The sequence below is a fragment of the Maniola jurtina genome, chromosome 5, assembly GCF_905333055.1.
Source record: "Maniola jurtina chromosome 5, ilManJurt1.1, whole genome shotgun sequence".
Classification (NCBI taxonomy): Eukaryota; Metazoa; Arthropoda; class Insecta; order Lepidoptera; family Nymphalidae; genus Maniola; species Maniola jurtina.
In genome coordinates this window covers 1,646,267-1,665,599 of record NC_060033.1, presented here as the reverse complement: position 1 = coordinate 1,665,599, position 19,333 = coordinate 1,646,267, and the positions used below count along the sequence as shown (strand labels likewise).

General features: G+C 36.1%; 1 protein-coding gene and 1 long non-coding RNA gene across 4 annotated transcripts in view; one reads left to right on the top strand and one right to left on the bottom strand.

Moving 5' to 3' along the window:
• Positions 1 to 19,333, top strand: part of LOC123865465 — a 37,722-nt gene that overhangs the window by 7,324 nt on the left and 11,065 nt on the right. The window contains exons 1-2 of one of the 3 annotated variants that reach the window (XM_045906512.1): positions 14,314 to 14,360; positions 15,308 to 15,310. The exons of 1 other annotated variant lie outside the window; for it this stretch is intronic. The gene's annotated coding sequence lies outside the window, so the exon portion shown is untranslated. Of the gene's footprint in view, positions 1 to 13,945; positions 14,266 to 14,313; positions 14,361 to 15,307; positions 15,311 to 19,333 lie in introns of those variants that run through there. One more of the 3 variants, XM_045906510.1, reaches the window with a different exon arrangement.
• Positions 187 to 11,765, bottom strand: LOC123865498. Its single transcript, XR_006795981.1, has 3 exons — positions 11,676 to 11,765; positions 8,898 to 8,899; positions 187 to 199 (listed from the first exon to the last, which is right to left on the bottom strand). It is a non-coding gene; the product is annotated as an uncharacterized LOC123865498 (long non-coding RNA).

Below are 19,333 nucleotides of genomic sequence, written 5' to 3'. Positions count from 1 at the left end.
TATATATAGTTTCCGTATAGTGCGACCTCGTGTTTTCTTCATCGCCTGCCTAACCTCCTCTACAAATTGGCGCCCAACGTGGGGCCGATCCGACGCAACGGCCGACGCGACTACAGGCGACTTATGAAGAACAATGAGGATCTTGCCAGACAACATCTTTGAACTCTGTGAAGAGAGTTTCTGAACTACTTTGATGTCACTGTTGTCACTATGCGTTCTGTTAGAATGGAACCAGTATCTTCGCCTCCGCTTCATGAAGATAGTCAGACAAATACACTGTCAGACTAACCTTATAGTCCGCTCATCTCTTTGACACTCAGCCCACTGAAGAGGAAACGCTCTGAACTTTTGATGATTACTATCCTGTACTAGATGCTCTATATGAAAATGCGGTGGAAAGCTTGAAAAATTATGGCGACGCACCCAAATTTTTTCTTACCAAGAACGAAGACGTGTTCAATCCTAATGGGAAGCAAGCTACTTTGTCCTTGGAGCAGTTTCAGTGCAGGGGGAGGGTGGATAAGCACTTTGTTAACACAAAGAGTGAACGAAGAATTAAGAGATTGGATGGACGCGAATAATTTCTTACCAAGGCTAACAACGACAATTCCTCGATGCCATCGAGGAAGATCTCCAAAGAACGACTACAGTTAACTTTCTGTCTCTCTCGTCGGGACGACTTCGCAGACAGAGGGGGAGACTGTAACACCGATTTCAGTACTCGACCCGATAACTAGATGGCGCTAGTTACCTGTTACTTCGCGTTACCGTGAACTGCGGGTCAGTTGTATATATCGGCTAGCATATGTTTGTAAAATCATTCTAATCAAATCAATCCAATCAATTCCTAATGAATTCCGAGTCAGTTCCGGATTCCTTCGCTCGGTACTCAAACGAGTTACGAACTCTGCATCCACACCTGTTGGGACAGAGTTAAACGCTAGTTTCAGTAGTACCAACGACATAGGTGGCACGAACCCCTGCATCCACATCTGCTGGGACGGGGCGTTCCGGAAACCTACCAAACTTCATAGGTGGCACGAACTCCTGCATCCACATCTGCTGGAACAGGGCGTTCTGGAAGCCTACGAAGTGTCATACTATAAGATCGTACCTAAACTAAGTGGTGAAGCAATATATATAGTTTCCGTATAGTGCGACCTCGTGTTTTCTTCATCGCCTGCCTAACCTCCTCTACAATTTTCAAAAAAATCTGTTATCTGTCATAATAACCGTTTTCTTTCAGTAGTGACTCGATGGAGGAAAAAATCGATGAATCCTCAAAGAGTCACACTGTGAGACGATTGAGTGTGACTCGTTGGGAACCCACCCCTGGACGAGAAAATGTGACACTTCCAATCTAATTCAATAGAATAGAATAGATTTTTATTCAAATAAACTTTTAAAAGTGCTTTTGAATCGTCAAATAATTTACCACTGGTTCGGAATGCCGTTCCAACCGAGAAGAATCAGCAAGAAACTCGGCGGTTGCCCTTTTCAATTGTTCAATTTACAATAATATTCCATGCTATACAAGCAACTGCAGCCCCGCGCATTGCTGGAGCGAATCAAATCCATGGTTTTTTAACATTTACATAATCTTCGATTGTGTTATTATGCTTTTGCCAGGAACATACTTTTAATGGATTTTTAAACTTTTGTAAAGGCAAGTCTAATATTGACAATAGCTTGGTAACCCTACTTACTATTTGTTGCAACATAAGCTAGAACAGTCTAGCTTCGCAAGTGATAGTTAAGAATGCACGATGCACGCATTTCAACACAAGGTTTTACAAGTGTCAAGTAGCAAAGAATTTCTTTGATGGATTTGCCGCTTTTAAAAAGAAAATACTTTGGCAAGACATCCTCTGATAAATTATTTCAATCTATGATTAAGAGTCAGTTGCACATAAAAAACAAAATGACAACAAAAAAAACCGGTCAAGTGCAAATCAGGCTCGCGCACCAAGGGTTCCGTAATTGGGTATTTAAAAAAATTGCATTTGCAATTAAATCAAAAACTGTTACGTATAAAAATAAACAAAAATCTGTTTTAGAATGTACATGTAAAGCCCATTCATATAGTATATGATATCCCACTTGGTAAGTATAGTTAGTTATCTTACTTTGAAAACAATTTGTCATTTACTTGTGCTGTAGGATTCTAGCTGCCAAACATGATTCTAGGTCAACGGGAAGTACCCTATAGGTTTTCTTGACAAACACGACAGACGGACGTACGGACGGACAGACAGACAGACAGACAGTTATACAGACAGACAACCGCAGTTAAGCCGAACCTTAACCGAGCGTTTTCTTAGGTTGAATTGAATGATTAGGTACAACAGGATACTGAAATCTATGTTATCCAAGTCGCGATTAATTTAAAATCTAGAAGTATTTAATTATAAATGGTCAAAACCAGTTCGAAACCATCTTGGTCGGTGATAAAATATTAAAAACCGCGTAAAAATGAACTGCGAATATTAAAAGTTAGGTACCTATCAAGGAAACTGCTGTAAAAACTCAAATATCATAATTTAAGAGGGGTCTCTCGGTCTCTCCGTCACTCGCTCCATACAAACGTAGTTCGTCTCTCATTGGAATACTAACCAATCATACATACTCAATGGAATTTCGTAGAAACGTTCCGGGAACTAATATCTATGCCTGTGGTTTTCCAGATTTCTGTTAAAATATTCGGTTTCAAAGTTACGCGGTCTTAAAAATTCACATACAAATCTTTGAGCCCCTGTAATTTTAAAACTACATATTTTTAGAAAAATCTAAAACACCACAGGTACAGGTATTAGTTTCTAGATAGATATTTTCATGGACTTTGGTTGCTTAATATTCAAATGAAATCGGAACTACGATTGTATGAAACGAGTGACGGAGAGAGCCCTGTTAAAGATATAAAATGACGATAATATACCTAATCAAAATAGTCACATTACCTAGTTGATATAAAAAAGTCAGCATTTAAGTATATTTTATAGCCATTCTGACTGCTATTCATGCAAAAATTAAAAACGATTCAATAAAATTAATAACTTAGCAAGTTTATTATTGCTAATAATAAATTTGATATTTTATTTGCGTTTTTATTTTTGCACGAGTTGCAGAATAATATTGAGTAGGCACGCAAAAATGGCGGAGGATGACGATCTCTGCAGTTATTATACGTGCATTGTTTATGTAGTTGTAACTTGTAGATCTCAAAGACACGGTAATATAATATTACCGTGTCAAAGATTAGGTCTGCTGGTTTTAACGAGCATAATATATTGGGACCACACGTGTTGGAAAAGTGGACACTTTCTACACTCACTTCAAAATAAACCTTTATGATGGTTTACAATGTCAGAGGATTACAATGTCCTTACTATATTAATACCTAGAATATTATTGCATTGACTGGTTCTGAACTAATGAATCACATGATTTCCTATGTAACAGAGCGCCAATGTCAACTTCTAAAAAATCCTATTGTACCCGTCTCATTGAAGTTGTTGTTCATTTAATTTAATTGGCCTTCTCGATGACATTTTCAAACAGTACGTACCTACTGAGTGTCTTCAAATATTTAGTTTAGTCATAACTTGGTTAAGGATTATCGTGATTGTTATATAAGGCGTTGTGCACCTAATGTATTAAGATTGGCAGGTGTTCTATTATGTACCTTTATGAAAGTACTAGAAGATGTCCGCGGCTTCGCCCGCGTGGATTTCGGTTTTTTTAAAATCCCGTAGGAACTCTTTGATTTTCCGGGATAAAAAGTAGCCTATGTGCTAATCCAGGATATTATCTATCTCCATTCCAAATTTCAGCCAAATCCATTCAGTAGTTATTGCGTGAAAGAGTAACAAACATACACACACACAACACACACACACACACACACACACACACACACACACACACACACACACACACACACACACACACACACACACACACACACACACACACACACACACACACATACAAACTTTCGCCTTTATAATATTAGTTAGATGTGATGTGATTTGTATTAGGTAGTAGAAAAAAGTAAGGATTAATACTGTACATAGTCGAAATCCCACAGATTCGTACGAAACGATTTGCTTCCTCGTTTCTAATACGCACTGCTAGAATATGGAATACCCTTCCGGTTTCCGTTTTTCCTGCTATAATATGAGGTACCTTTAAAATAAGAGTGAATATGTACCTTCTGGGCGGGTGCGCTCCACCTTAGGCGGCTCTCCTGTTTCATCAGGCTCATTTCTTGTTTAGTGTGATTGCAGTCAAGAGCATAAATACACAGGTTTTATAGAACTATAAAAATAAGAAAAATAGACGAAGCGGATTTTATAAGTATTTTTATTTTCTTAAGCGACAATACTCATACGCCACTAATATATCTACAGGTAATTATTTTAAAAGAAAAATGTATGTACTGACTCGACCGCACTTATATAATGTTATACATAAATCAATGGCCTCTGTATAGGAGCAGAAATTATCAATCTAGGTGATTTAGCACACGGCCGTTTGTAGACAAGCGAATAGTGTAAAATGAAACAATAAATGAAACATAATTAATATTAAACTTAGGTACCACTACCTACGTAGTAAATGGTTATAGACAATCGAACTTCGAAGTAGTTGGTATAAGTACTTTAAACATTGACAAGTGTAAATTAAAAATTTATAACACCCCCGACAAGTGAAGGTTACAGTAACTAGAAAAGAGCTAATAACTTTCAAACGGCTAAACCAATTTTCTTGGATTATAACTAAGAACACTCTCGATTAAGCCACCTTTCAACCAAAAAAAACTAAATTAAAATCGCTTCATTAGTTTAGGAGCTACGATGCCACAGACAGATACACAGATACACACGTCAAACTTATAACACCTCTCTTCTTGGTCGGGGGTTAAAAAAAAATTATACTTCCATAAGGCGTAGGTGAACTTTAAGATTTATGTAAATAAATGATAACAAATCAATTAGAAGTTTTCCTTATTGTGCTTCGCATAACACGCACGCCTACTTATATAACTTTTTTTAAATATAAGTTACCTAGCCTTGACCAACAGTACCTATAACTGATACCATGGTGGAAGCATAATGAACTAGAGTGAGGGAATTCTCGGCTTGATCCTGAATCGACGATATGTCAAATATTATACAATCGAAGATTATATAAATGACTAGAAGATGCCAGCGGCTTCGCCCGCGTGGATTTCGGTTTTTTAAAATCTCGTAGGAACTCTTTGATTTTCCGGGATAAAAAGAAGCCTATGTGCTAATCCAGGATATTATCTATCTCCATTCCAAATTTCAGCCAAATCCATTCAGTAGTTATTGCGTAAAAGAGTAACAAACATACACACACACACACACACACACACACACACACATACATACAAACTTTCGCCTTTATAATATTAGTGCAATTATTAGTGTGATAAAAGAGCGTGGATTTAACCTGCAATTCGCTCCAGCAATGCGCGGGACTTCAATTGCTATTATACATGCCATAATATTGTATATCAAATCTTTGAAAAGAGCAACCGCCGAGTTTCTTGCTGGTTCTTCTCGGTAGGAAAGGCATTCCGAATCAGCGGTAGATGCTTTTGACGATTCAAAAGACCTTGTAAAAGTCTAATTGAATATAAATATTTTGAATTTGAATTTGAATTAGGCCATGGTGACGTGAAATCATAGAACAAGTGTAAATTAAAAATTTTCAACACCCCCAACAAATCATTTTAAAATAAATAATTATGTATATCTAGGCAACGTCCATCTTGACAGCTTGACATTTGTCAATTGACACTTGAATATTATGAACCTAAGGGTTATCTAACCTTCTTTTCTACAAGAAAACTAGAAAATAGCTGATAACTTTTAAACGGCTGAACCAATTTTTTTGGATTATAGCTAAGAACACTCTCGATCAAGCCACCTTTCAAACAAAAAAAAGTAAATTAAAATCGGTTCATTCGTTTAGGCGCTACGATGCCACAGACAGATACACAGATACACAGACACACAGATACACAGATACACACGTCAAACTTATAACACCCCTCTTTTTGGGTCGGGGGTTAAAAATAGAGCTACCTGCGTCAAATGTACAACATTTGACCACTGACACCTGCTTTGACACCTCGACGTTTTGTTAGAAGTTCTCTGTGATGGAAGTCAGTCCGACAAAAGTCGGCGAAAAAAAAACACAGCACACCCCAGCACCTCCAGAGGGGACTGTCCAATTTTATGGCCAATGCGCTGAGGAGAGTGTTGGTACTTTAATTGAATTAACAGTAACATTAATTGAATCTTAATTTCTAATGATTATTATTAATTGATTATGGTATAATAATAAATCACACTAATATTATAAAGGCGAAAGTTTGTATGTGTGTGTGTGTGTGTGTGTGTGTGTGTGTGTGTGTGTGTGTATGTTTGTTACTCCTTCACGCAAAAACTACTGGGCGGATTTGGCTTTTGGAATGGAGATAGATAATATCCTGGATTAGCACATAGGCTACTTTTAATCCCGGGAAAATCAAAGAGTTCCCACGGGATTACAAAAAACCTAAATCCACGCGGGCGAAGTCGCGGGCATCGGCTAGTATACAATATATTGTGAACTGCGATACCCGTCATGTACCTATATTTAGCTTTAAGTTGACTAAAATGTACATGACAGCCTTGGATGAATAAATACTCAGGATGGTATGCTCCGAAAAGTCAAATGAAGCAGGGCTAACTGTCAGTTGATGAGTATGTGTGCGTTATGGAATGATACCATTCACATATGAAAATTTGCCTATTTTTCCCTATTTTTCCCTTTCACGATGATTATTATTAATAAATGATATCTCATTAGATTAGTCTTTATTATGATAGTTACAAATCAATGGATGTTCGATGATAAAAATAATAATAATAGATTGCAACGTATTAAAATTTACCTACTCTGTTTTACATAACTTTGAATTTTACAGTATAGGGCCTCTGGCCCTATTGAAAATCTCTGCTTAACAGGGTGCCGATCACCATATATACTATACAATCGTATCCTGACAGTTAAAAATTAAAAAGTCAAATATAAAAACACAATATATTCACTAAAAATATTTAATAATAATCCAAGTATGTACCAGTTGGCGATTTTGTTTAGCGTAGCTCGCAGGGTTAGTAGACTATTCACTACTTTTGGTGTTATACTAATTTACTAATTTATTTATTAATAATCGGACAACACAGATCCATTAGTGTTAGTAACAAAAAACTTAAAAATTATGTTAGTACTTAAACACTAAGTAGTTAGTAACAATACAAACTTAGAAACTATGTTAGTACTTAAACACTAAGTAGTTAGTAACAATAAAAAAAACTTAAAAACTATGTTAGTACTTAATTACTAAAAGGGATTTAGTCCTCTGCATGAGTTTCCCCAGCAGAGGACCATCCGCCTTATCACTAATCATACGCAGGATGCTGTTGCTGCTTCCACGGACTCTGCACAATAGTGAGGCTGTTTTCCTGCGCCAGACGGCATCAAAGCCGTCTGTCCGCGCCTTGGTAAACATAGCCGATGCACTGCAGAACCGAGGTTGCCGCAACAGAATCCTGAACGCATTATTGTATTGGACTCGCAGAGCATTGTAAGCCCTTTGCGTGTAGTGAACCCACAGGCTTGCTGAGTATAAGGATGTACAGTATGCCTTGAACAGTGTGATTTTCACACTGTGTGTTATACACCGGGCAAGTTTACATCCTTATATCGTAGATCTCTTACCAAATTACACAAAGCGGCTCTTGGGTAGCGGTTTTTTTTTTCTCTAAGCCAAATTCAAAGTTATTTATTCAAAATGGGTTCATATTTTATTTGTCTTGTGTTTTCTGACATTTATGACCTTAAAAAATATCTAAATAAAGATAAATATTCTAGCTATCCGTATAGCGTCCCATCTTTGACCACATCACGCGTGACGAGTCCTCCGTTCGTCGCTAAGGTTGTTTTGGTGGGTGCCTACTACCTATCATGGACTACCTATAACTAAATAATATTATTAATGTAGTAAGATTTTGATTACCTATTTATTTATTTCTTTATTGCACACACAAACATATACATTTACAAAAAACATAGAAGACAACATGGTAAGTACGTTGGACAGATAAAAACATACGTTTTTATCTGTCCAATTACGTAGGTACCTAGGTACTTCATGATTTTGGCATGCAGCTATTATGACGGAGACTGGTATATTAAATGTACTACAATTTAGTAATAAGTTTTGTTTTAGTTAAATTTCAATATCAATTTAAAATCTTTTAATTAACAAAACAGCCCTTTTTGCTTAATTATATTATGATTGTCATCAGAAATAAAATATAAATTTGTCTAAATATAATGAAAAAAAATTGCTCATTTTTAGGCAAAATTACCCCATTTATTTTCTGACAACCCTAGACTTCAATTTGAAGTTGTGTAATTTGCACAGCACGATTACGATACGATTTAAAATTAAATTATTTCATTGAAGTGTCAAACAAAAAAATATAATCACTACGTTGTGTCAAATGCGTATCGGAAGGTGTTAAGTGGCCAGTTTCGTAGAATTTATGTTGAGTTTGTGTGCGTGACGTGTAATTACAGAGATTTGGTCGATAGTTGTGCTTCCTTCGTTTGTACGGCGGGGTCACCGGTTGATGACAGCAATGAAATAAATAAATGAATACTACTCGCTAATCCGCGCAACATCAAGGATTCAAAAAAGAAGTAAATATTTATCCCCTCCTTGCGCCGACATTTCCACGCTTATTCACACAAAGATGGTTTAATTTTAACTCCTTTATCCGAAAATAAATCAGCAAAGCCATTTCGGAAATGACGACTTAATCAGTGCTCTCAGAAATACTTGAGTCATTCTGATAATATCATATTTGTGAGTATTTCAGGTAAATAAATAATTCAATTCGGGTTTTCCTCAAACTGAAAGTAGCTTTAGAGATCGCTGAACTTGGCTTGTTTATAATTTTTAGAGTTCCGCACCTCAAAAGGAAAAACGGAACCCTGATAGGATCATTTTGTTGTCTGTCTGTAAGTCTGTCTGCTCGTCTGTTGTGTCTGTCAAGAAAACCTAGGGTAGTTTTCATTGACCTAGAATTGTGAAATTTGGCAGGTAGGTAGGTCTTAAGTAAAGGAAAAAAATCGAAATCGTGAATTTGTGGTTATAGCACGAAAAAAATATAACCAAATCATAGATGGCGCAGTCCGTCATTAACTTGCAGTGCTCTACATAAAAGTGTTAGGGTATAATATCTTGTGCGATGGTAAGAAACCCTTCGTATGCACCTCGACCTGCACTTACCGGTTTTTTTTCCTTATTTATATCTAAAAGAAAATAAGTCATATTACCTTCAAAGATAAGTGGGTTTGTTAAGCACCCATTATGTAAGTTTATTGAACTGACGGAAAAAAACAATAAAATTCGTCATCATGTCATTATCGTTATCAACCGATAGATGTCCACTGCTGGACATAGGTTTCTTGTAGGGACTTCCACATACCGCCTACCTAGTGGGGGGGTCTTTTGGTCCGAGGTCACCATTCTAGCACCTTGGGACCTCAACGCCTATGACTTTTTTTTCGGTTTTTCGAATTATGTGCCATACCCATTGCCACTTCAGCTTCGCAACCCATCGAGCTATGTCTGTTAGTCGGGTTCGCCAACGGATCTCCTCATGTCTGATTTGATCACGTAGAGAAACTCCAAGCATATCACTCTCCATTGCCCGTTAAGTACCTCAAAGTTTTCTTATGAGACCCATAGTTATTGATCATGTATCGGATCCATAATATGCCATCACTGGTAACACGCACTGTTTTAAGACTTTGGTGTTCAACTTCAGGAGTGAATCTTTTATACAAGCGCTCTTCATCTAGGCATCATCACTTGTCAGCAATTCTGATTGCAGCCAAACGCTTGTCTATTAAAAAAACTCACAATGAAGTACTCAGTACCTAAAAATGAAGAAAGATTGAAAATGTATTCACAGAAATTGTTTTGAATCGAGGTATTCAAACAAACGCTAATTGCGCATTACTCTATTTCTAATCCATTTTACTAAGAACTTCAGTTTCGATCGAGAATCGAGATCGATTTCATGTAAATTAACTACTCCGCAATGATTTCCTTTTTAGGGTTCCGTACGCGAAGTCTGCCAATGGAATCCTATTAGGTACTAAGCTTCCGCTGTCCGTTCGTCCATCGGTCTGTCTATCGGCAGGCTGTATCTCATGAACCATAATAGGTGAGAGTTGTTACAGAAAGTGTATTCTGATTGTCGCTATATAAACAAAAAAAAAATTTAAGACAATACATAGTGTTTTATTACGTTGTATGATGGTACGGAACCTTTCGAGTGCGACTCCAACTCACCCTATTCTGGTTTTTAGGGTTTCATACCTCAAAAGGAAAACGGAACCCTTTTAGGATTACTTTGTTGTCTGTCTGTCTGTCTGTCCGTCGTGTCTGTCAAGAAACCTATAGGGTACTTCCCGTTGACCTAGAATCATGTCTGGCAGGTAGGTAGGTATTATAGCACAAGTACAGGATTAAATCTGAAAACCGTAATTTGTGGTTACATCATTTAATTTTTTTTTTAAATGTGTTTCAATTTTCAAAATAAGATAACTATACCAAGTGGGGTATCATATGAAAGGGCTTTACCTGTACATCCTAAAACAGATTTTAATTTATTTTTATGTATAATAGTTTTTGATTTATCGTGCAAAATGTTGGAAAAATACCCGAGTACGGAACCCTCAGTACGCAAGTCTGAATCGCACTTGGCCGGTTTTTTTTTATTAATATGTCAAAGGCCATCGACTCGGTTTCAATATCCTATAGTTTTGCAACGCTTTTGAGGGTTATTCGCAATGATGGGCTTAAAGAAAACTATACCGAAGCGTTTTATAACCTACTAGCTGGTGCCCGCAACTACGTTCCCGTGTATATAGATATTTAAAAATCCCGTGGGAACTCATTGATTTACCGGGAAAATCTATCTTTATTCCAAACAGTCAAATCTGTCCAGTAGTTTTTCCACGTGGACGAGATTGCGGATATCAATTAGTACAAAATAATTTATTCTCAGTTTGCATTGCTGTACGATGTAGTATAGGTATAAGGTATGAGTTAAATACGGGTCAAAAATAAAAATAAAATAAGAAGAATTTTTTCATATTTTATCCATTGATCGTGGAAAAGCCAAGCTTGGCCATGCCTGGGTGAACAGTAAAAAAATGTATCATTGTATAGTTCGGACCACCAAGGCTCTGAACTTAACAATGCTCCGTCTCAGGTATCAAAAATTATAACAATAAAATTGTACCCCGCTCAGTTTAATGCGGACTTATTCTCAGAATAGTGCGTGTTTGGGAATTTCGTAGCGTAAGTTTTTAGGTCACGAAAATAGCTAGGCAAAAATTAAAAAAATAAATATAAAAATCTTTAATTTACATTTTGTAAAACGAGCAATTAATCTAAAAAAACCTTACTTCAAAGTATAGTCTAATTTTTTTTATATTTTCTTCGAAATAGTATTTATTAGAAAACACGTCATACATTGCCAGACATTTAGTGTCGTGGCAAATCCCTGCCAGACTTTTTTACAACTTTGTTACCTGTTGTTTCCCAAAGCAAACATGATCCAAACTTCATAGTCGCTGGTGGTCACTGATCGTTCCTCCCTGTGTTGGGGACTATAGTCTATATGCAGAGAAACTTCCAGCTTTTATAAAATAACGAAGGTCTGACTCTCTCTCTTATAGGTTGAATGCTAATGAATTACAGTGAAACGCAAGTCGAAGTAAAGTTAGGTGATAAAGTACAAAAAACGCCGTTCTGTAAGCAGCCTTATATTTTAACAGCAACTAATAATGCCGCAACAATTGATGTGTTAAATTGATTGTCAGTTATCACGTCGCGATTCGGTCTAGTTCGAATACAAACAATAAAACACACTAATGGGAACAAAATAAGGTTCACAATTTAATCAATTTGATGAACACCATTGACCGATCCAAAAACAGATGCCTGTTGTGATCGGAATTAATAATAACAATGGGTCTTATCAAAACCATTTCATTACGTTTTGTTTTGGTACGTGAATACTATTTACTGTCTACGACTATGTCTACGTTAGGATCTTACCTCACCTTTAGCCTACTTTTTTATATTTAAAGCCTAGCGTTTGGCTGCAATCAGACTTGAGGGCAAGTGATGATGCAGCCTAAGATGGAGCGCGCTTGCCTAGAAGTTGCCTATTCACTCGCTGTAGTTTTATAGTTACAGTGACACAATCGTGATTGGCTGATTGTTGAGACGTTGACACCCTCTTAATATTGACTAAAATGCACATTGCAACAAGAAAACAACAAAACCAGCAAATCACAACTTTTGCGAATATGGCAATGTGATAATCATTTTCAAATTCTTGCTAGGAGGGTGTTTTCCTTGGTAAATGATGTGGTGATTGTTAATGACACATCATGTGAAAAAGCCTTTGTCTTAAGACCTTATGTCACAACTCACACGCAATGTCTGTGTCAAAGATAGTTAAACACCCGTTCATTGCCCGTTCTACACGTATTATTATTTTTTTATTCTCTGTAAGCTTTTTTAATGAAATAAAAAGCATTAAAATCTTTCAGTATCAAGAAAATTTTCCCTTCAAATAATTTGTTATTGAAAGCGTTCGTTTCGTAATAATACATTTCTTTCGGACGATCAATATTGTGCGAATTGTAGATTTTTGTTTATAGATGAAAGCATTAAGATAAAATTGTTGTCATCAATTATAGGTACAAGATAAGAGCTTCAAAGTTCAAAGGCTGCGTGCGCGCATTTTTTTTCGAAACAGGAATTTTATCTACGTCATTAAAAAACTCGATCTCAAAAGTGGCTACGTCACAGTTGTTAAAATATTTGTGTGTGTAAGTAATGAAAGAACAGCGATTTTAGACCTTTTGGAATTCTTGTATATTCTTTTCTTTTTTCATAAAAAGTAGTTTACTTAATCTATAGATAGATATCTATAGATATAGAATATAGAACGTAATTTATGTTACTAATCTATTTAATACAAAAACTAAATTAATTTTTTGTAATCATTATTTTTGTGTTGTACCGAGTTAAGGATAAATTTATTTCTTATTTCCTTTGAATTCTTAAAATCTCCAGTTGATTGAGTCGTGGTCACGACGAATCTATAGTGCTGCGAGAGATGCAGTTCGAGCAGTATTGAATTACGCGCTTTCTTGTTCTTTTCGCTGGAATTTCACGAACTGTCCGCCAAAATACAGTCACAACGTCACTGTTAAGTTTGGATGTCGTACGATACTGTCCTGGTTTGCATAGTTCTACTACTACCACTAGATTCCAGATTGCTAGCTTAAAGCGTATTAATCGTGGTATGTGCCCGTTATTTACATTATAATATCCTATTTACATACCACCTCAATACTCATATCATCATACTATCATACGTCTTTACATATAGTAACATAAATTTTATTTCTTGTTTCCTTGTCAACTTACGTACACCCTTTTATCCTTTCTCACTAGTCATTATATCCTCTGTAATGTGGTTGCCTGGCAGAGATCGCTTCGAAGCGATAAGGCCGCCAAATTGTACTGATAATTTCGCTATGTAATGTTTTACTTTTGTGTTTCTTTATTATAATGGTGTACAATAAACCATATTTCAATTCAATCAATTTCATACCCATCGCAGACGTTGCTATTACAATAGAAAAACATACTCTTTACCTTATTTTATTCGCCTAATTCTGCACACTTGGACCAACCTGATAGTGATTCCTGAATGAATCACTTGGCCACTACACTCAAGTCACGATTATCTTTTACGTTTAAAACAGTTTCACTACACCCGCAGAGCGGAGTACCGGCCTGGCTATATAATTTATTGAAGAAAATTATCTCCAAATCAATTCAAGAAGTGATTGTGTTAAATTAAACATGAATAAACTTATTTCACTTGATAATAATTGATAGTTTCATAAAATATAAAACAAAGAGAAAATTATCGATTGACTTGGTGCGAAGAAAGTGTTTGAGAAGAAAGTTGATTGATGCTGAAATATAATTAGTTTTATTATTTGTGTTGTGGCGTTTAGTGATGAACTGAAATTTTGGAGGCTGTGTTTTAAATGAGACCGTATTTGTATTGAAAGGTAATTGTGTCATAAACTTCTTAATATTATAGGGTAGGTGAGCTGATTGACGTATTGTTAGGTTTGTCAGGAAAGAAGATCAAAAATATGCGTAGGTATTTATTAATTTTATTTTGGAACTGTGACATCTACCTACAGTTAAAAAGCATTAGCTTTTTGTGTTATTATCATGTTGTTTTTTAGTTTTTTGTTTCCTGCTTAAGTTTAATAACTTCAACGCAGAACGTTTAAGTATTTCATCTACTGCTACTGAAAAAAATCCCAAGAAATTCAGTCCATTTTTCATAAACTAGGTATACTAGGTACTAGGTAGGTATATTTACCTTACCCTGATTCATAAATTCATTGAAATACGCAATGATTAATTGCGTAAATTTTGTTTACAATTATTTTTCTTATCTTTTTACTAAAACATAATCAATCTTCGTTTATCAACGTCTATCCAAAAAACACAAGATAATAAAATTACCTACCTAGTTAAGATCTTTTATACAAAATGTTTTAGGCTTTATAATTAGAACTGCACGCCACGGCTAAACATAACTTTGAAAGTATCTAGTCTAGATATATATGAAAGGAAAAGGTCTATCAACCTACAGCTCAAACACTACTTATACTGGACGGATCGGGCTGAAGTTTGGCATGCGATAGCTGTTATGACGCAGATAGATAGATAGATAGAACACTTTATTGCACAGAAAAACACATGTAAATGAGCATAACACAGAAAGAAGAAAACAGAAAAAAATAATTGTGTGCAAATGCGGCCTTATTGCTTGGAACAATCTCTACCAGGCAACCTTTGCTCAAAGGAGAAGCTAGTGTTGGATAGTACCAACTACCAAGACGTAGATATGCGCTTAGAAAGAACTTTTGAAAATTAAACCCTAAGGGGATAAAATAGGGGTTCGAAATTGCCGGTAGTCCACGCGAACAAAGTCGTGGGCATAAGCTCCTATATTAAAAGTTATAACAACGTTGTTAAGTAATTATAGTTTATCTATAGATGGCAAATAGACTTGAACATTAGTTTCGGCTAAAGTAGGTAAGCCTCGCCCTTTTCCCCTTCTAGGTTAGACCGCTTCGATCTTAGACTGCATCATCACTTACCATCAGGTGAGATTGCAGTCAAGGGTTAACTTGTATACGAATAAAAAAAAGGTACGACATGAGATCGCGGTCATGGGCTAATATTTCATCGAAAAAAAAATGAAAAACATGTAAGAAGTCATAAAACGATCCCTATATAAAACAGTTAACATACCCAACCAAATTGGATACGCTCATTAACTGTTATTAAAATTTACTAGCCATTGTGAATTAAGAATCTTTAAATTCTCGTCCGACGACGATAATATTAATATTAAGGTTTTTAAAAAGGCAAATGCCAAGGGCGGTCATTGGGGTTTTTGATCAATACCTACGCCATTTTGATAAATTGTAATGAAATAAAAAAATGTTGAACCTACACTGATTTATTTGTCTGTCTGTCTTTTTAGAAGCTAACTGCTAAACTAAGGATATTCTCTTCTTCTTCTTTTCATGTTTGGTGACTTTTTGTAGTGCCAGACCAGCACAACGCACTTTGCCAGTGTCAAGTAGCTTGAGGGAGGCACAGAGGAGATTGGTCGGTAAAAATGTGCCAATTTTCTGAGTATTGAATATCATGTTTAAATGGGTACCTACTAGGTACCTAGTTACTTTCTTATTTCCAAATAATATCTATGCCGGTATTAAATGTCGGTACATTCATAGTTAGACATTTGGGCATCAGTACGTATAGTTCGGAGTGAAAAGGCGGAAAATCGTTATCGCGTTAGAGGGAAAATTGTTATTTTAACGGGAAACACAATAATTGTTCTATAATTTAGTTTCGGTCGGTGGTTTCTATTATATTTCTCCTAATTAAGTAGGTACCTAATACGTTTGGTTCAGGAAAACCATTTTTTGTTATAATTATAATTATATATTAACGAAAAATTAAAAAAAAATTGTTGAGGTTTTCACATATACCTACGCCCTAGACAGACAGACATAAGTGCGACTCCAGCGAATGGCAATACGTCTCAACTCATGAACCCATGTACGTACGATTTCTGTGAAGAAACTGATGAAAAATATAATACCTACATACGGACATATATACGTACGGAGCACATAGACAGCTGACGGCATCAAACGGCTGCCTAGATTCAGGCGTGGTGTATGGGAGTCCTATGCCCAGCAGTGGATATATTATATTGGTTGATAATCCATCCATCCATCAGCCTGTATGCGTCCACTGCTGGACATAGGCCTTTCCAAGAGCGGTCTCCCTTCCTCATCCACCCACTCCCCGTCACCTTCTTCAGGTCATCGGTCCAGCGGGCAGGAGGTCGTCCCACACTGCGTTTACCCGTACGCGGTCTGCTCCAGAACACGTCTGCCCCATCGGCCGTCGGTTCTACGACAGACATGACCTGCCCATTGCCACTTCAGCTTGCTAATCCTTTGAGCTTTGGTTAATAATAATGATGATGAATGTATCATAGAATGATAGAGTACACATCAAAACGTGATGATTAATGATCGCCAATCGTTTTGTTTGTACTCGGCAATGTACCAGAAGCAGAACGCTAGATCCGATGAGCGCAAAAAACTAGCGACCTTAACCGTTACAATGACTGAGCATGGACGAAATAACTGTGATGACACTAATTTAGTGATTCTTATTTATTTCTGTAGGTAAGTAGATCTTATTATAACCTTATTATTGACATAGAGCATCTGAGTTAATTATTTTTTCTCTCTCGTCTGGCTTTACAAAGATTAGCCAATGTCAAGTTTGTAGTTATTTGGAACAAGTTAGTTAAACTATACAAGTGCGGACCCCGTCTGTGCCGGCGCTCGCCGACATACGCACGGCACCCCCTTAGAGCGCTTTCCAGTCAGTTTTAACAAAAAAAAACACTCCAAAAAGGCAGAGCACGACCGCCAGCTAACACCAACACAGACGAAGTCCTAGATCATTTCTGTCCCTCCAATTATGTCGCAAATTTAATTACCTAAACAAAATAGCAAAGCCTCGAATGCGACAAGAAATCACAAATATATCTAGCTCATACCAAAAACTAATGGTTGCATGATTAGATATATATGATAGAAATAAATAATGGCGCTCCAAAATTGATGTGATATACTAATGCCTATTTTAAAAAGACGCAACAAATTAAAAAATTTACATGTCTGCCTTTTTCGTAAAACGTGTAAATTAAGCATGATGAAAAATAAATGTTTAAGTAGTTATCTTTGTGACAGTAAAATATAGTTTATTTAACTAAATACAATTTGTACTGTCCCATAAATAATAGCACACTTATCATAATAATCATTATCTAACTAACCCACTATAAGTTAAGTATAATTATTACATACTATCTTTATCTTTTATCACAACTATTTTTTAGTATTTCTATGAAGAACACCTGTCCATCATTACTTAACAACTATAAAATTATGCCCGCGGCTTTATCCGTGACACTTTTTAATTTTCTGGAATAAAAGACGTAGCCTATGTATCCAGGTCTTAACTACATCCATGCAAAAATTCACGTTCTATCCGTTGCTTCGTTGCGGTGTTGGTGATGGTAAAAATGAATTGCACAAGTCATGATTAGTAATTTTGGACAGAAATTAACAAATCGACACATCTGACAGTGAGTGGTGATGCAGTCTATGGAAGCGGGCTGCCTTAATTGGATTGGAAGGGTTATGGCAATTAAATTAATTTATTATTAAACCTATACCCATAATCGGTCCGGTAAGCCAAGTTAGATAATAAAATAAAATCAAATTTAGATTTTATTAAGCGATTTAACTATTAATTTCTAATTACATTTGTACTGGAATGACTTTAAATACCGCAATTATAGTTATATCTCACCGTATATCAACATCCGTTATACCACTGAGTACTTTTAATTTTTCCCCCTTTAGATTTTCCTTAAACAAAATATTTAATCAACTGTTTTTGCATTTGTAACTAATTAATCATTAATCATTAGATACGAACATTGAATACAATACAAATATTTATAAAATACTATCAGTATCACTAAGGAAAAATCCTCCCTAACTTGGAACCATGGTGCGTTTTTCTGTCCGTGTTGGAAAATAAAAAAAATTGTTTTTTTTTTATTCGTCTTAGGTATATATAATATATAGATTAAAGAACATAATATAACTAAATAACGATTTTTCACCATTATTGCGTTAAACATTCCCGCATTTTGAGTAGGTATCATCACCTATTCAAAGAACTAAATTAAATATTTCATTATTACCAATCTCATTTCTTTAAAATATTACTTAGTATTGAAAAAAATACATATACTCTTACTTAGATTATTATATCATGAAATATCTAGGTATCTATTTAAAATAGTAAAAAACTTATCTATATTCTTGTAACTTCTCTTAATCTTATTGTTTTATCCCAAAACAAACAATTTGGTTTTACACAGACATTATTTCCAGTGGCAATTGAACAAAAGCATGTTTTAGCAATTTATATTTTTTGGTGGCAATTTCAACAAATCTTGCCAATCCACTAAGCGGATCTAGTTGAAGGTCAAATAGAATCACCAGCTGTTTTTTATGGTCACAACATTATGTATAATATCGTACCCATGGGTCGCGGGTATGTACCCACCATCACATCGACATCATAGAGTTCCGTTATGGACTATGGTAGGTATTTATGGCAATATGAGGTATGAGGCGGGGGGATGCCCCGAACACCGGCACAGCGCCTGCGTTATCCCGCACAGGGTTAGGGCGGGGGCTGCGCGGATGTGCGGGCCTTCACCACCCCGATTGCCATGCCGACCTGTCGCGAACTATATATAGGTTCAACACACCACCTACCATGGCTCCACCAACCTTGCGGTTATATGTGCCGTGATGATATGTGATTCAAAAGAACTTGTAAAAGTCTAATTGAATAAAAATATTTTGAATTTCGAAACGCGGAAGGGCGCCCGTTCGGTATTTGCTCTTTCCCTCTCTTTCCCACTCTTCTTGACTTCTT